This window comes from Mirounga leonina, unplaced genomic scaffold, assembly GCF_011800145.1.
Source record: "Mirounga leonina isolate KUSES-001 unplaced genomic scaffold, KU_Mleo_1.0 Mir_108, whole genome shotgun sequence".
NCBI lineage: Eukaryota > Metazoa > Chordata > Mammalia > Carnivora > Phocidae > Mirounga > Mirounga leonina.
Window position 1 is genome coordinate 2,643,013 of NW_023270237.1, and position 2,194 is coordinate 2,645,206.

Below are 2,194 nucleotides of genomic sequence, written 5' to 3' on the forward strand. Positions count from 1 at the left end.
CCAGCACCGGCTCCAGCACAGGCTTAATGCTAAATTAATACTTGTTGACTGCCTGACTGAACTGTTATTTCACATATGGGTCTTCCAATTCATTGGAATATATTACTTGGCCTCTCCATTACTTATCCTCTCTTACACTGAATTTATAAATCCATAGTGAACGATTTTAACAAGACTATTTTTTTTCAACTTTCATGCCTCTGCAGTTATCCAAAACAGGATAATTGAGACCAGGTTTCATGGCTTTTGTGTTTCAAAACATTCCACTGAAGTCTGCATTTTGAATTATTTTGTAAAATGACATTTACATGAAGTAGAATGAAGCAATGAATTCTTAAGAACTAATGATGAGTAACACAAAGAACAAAGGCTAGTATGCATACATTTTCACTTTGTGGACTTCTCTGTCATCACACTCTGTCTGTTTGTTGTAGTAATAGCAAGTATTGTCCCTTCTCTGGAGTTTATTCACGTATTGCATCTCTGGCCAACGATCTACCATAGAAACCATAGAAACTTCTTTCACCTATTTGTAGTCAATTTCATTCTGATATCCTGCTTGCTGAAATCTGTACAGATTTTCTACCTCTTCTGACCATTTTTTGGCATGATGTTATATAAATGTTACATGATGTTACTTGTTGGTTTATAAGACAATGACATTTGAAGTTTATTTTAAATGTTTGCTTTTGTTAATCACTTCTTTACAGCTGGGGCCTTCTCTTTCACAGAGCACTTGACAAATATACCGCATGACATGCCACTAGTATTTCTCTGAATGCACTGCTTCCTAGGTGTAGATAGAGTACATCAGTATTACATTCCTTCTACTCTTCACTATAATCTAGATCGGGGTCAGCAACCCTTTTCTGTAAAGGGCCAGAGATTAAGTGTTTTAGGTTTTAAAGACCATGTGGTTTCTGTTACAACAAACTGGGTACAACCTCACTGTTGTACAATGAGAGCAATCATACCTAACAAGTGGGCATGGTTACATTCCCACTTACTAACAAAAACAAGTGGTGGGCCAAACGAGCCAGTTTGCTGACTCGCGATCTAGACTGCCAGCATGCTATCCTTTGGCTTTGTAGTAGGCACTCTGTTTCATCTCAGGTAATCCCCCAGTCAAATCTCCCAACTCCAGAAAATGGGTGAAGAAATTAGGGTTTAGCAAGCTGACTTTACCTGCTTCACCTCACTAGTGAGTCAAGTAGTTGGGTCTGTCTGGATCATAGTTCTGCCCTTGCTCAGAGATCACCATCTCTGACCCAGAGTACCCACCCTTGCATCTTAACTGGTCTCCTTGCTTCCCTCCTCCTTCCTATAATTCACTCTTGTCACAGCATCGAGAATGTTCTTTTTTAAATGTAAATTAGAACATATGACTCCCCTGCTTAAAACCCTCCAGTGGCTTCTATTGCCTTTGGAGTTAAAACCAAACTTCTTCTCCCACTTACAAAGCCTGCCGTTGGTCTGGCCCCTGCCTGCCTCTCTGACCTCACCCCTTGCCCTATTACCCTTCTTCTGTAGGCTCCAGCCCACCAGCCTAAATTCTGTTTATGAAATGTGCCCAGGCCCTTCGGGACTCATGGCTTCTCTACCTGATGCTCCTTCTGCTGGGAGCATCTTCCCTGCCCTTCCTCCAGGTCTTCCTGCTACCTCCTTCTTGTCATGTAGGTCTTAACCTCAAGGTCATTTTTCCCCAGAAGCCTTTCAGGATCCTCCAGTCTACGCTTCATCATTGATGGTGTTTTTCTTTGCACAGCACTCATTACTATGCCAACTCTCTAGTCCATTGTTCATTGCCTGTCTGTCCCACTAGAATGTAAGCTCTATAGTCTTTTTCTTTTTTATTCACTGCTATATCATCAGAGCATTCAATAGTGCATGGTATATATTAAGGACTCAAGAAATATTTATAAACATCTGTTTAATGAAAGTTTATTTATTAACAAAAAGCCCACGCTCTTCATCACAATTTACCACTTGGCTGAGGCTATTTCTCATGAGTCACATTTAACAGTTGGTTGGGAAACCATTTCCCATATTCCTTAACATATATTATCACCCCAAAGAACATAACCAGACAAAAACAAACTACACCAATATGTTGGCCAGTTAGTTCAATGCAAAGATGATGCTATGCTCCATTTAAAGAACAATACTGTTACATCAAGGATGTCCACTCTCGCCA

At 40.3% G+C, this 2,194-nt stretch overlaps 1 pseudogene; it reads right to left on the reverse strand.

Moving 5' to 3' along the window:
* Positions 1–201: 201 nt before the first annotated feature.
* LOC118019355 lies at positions 202–1,739 on the reverse strand (annotated as a pseudogene).
* Between the last annotated feature and the right edge of the window lie 455 nt (positions 1,740–2,194).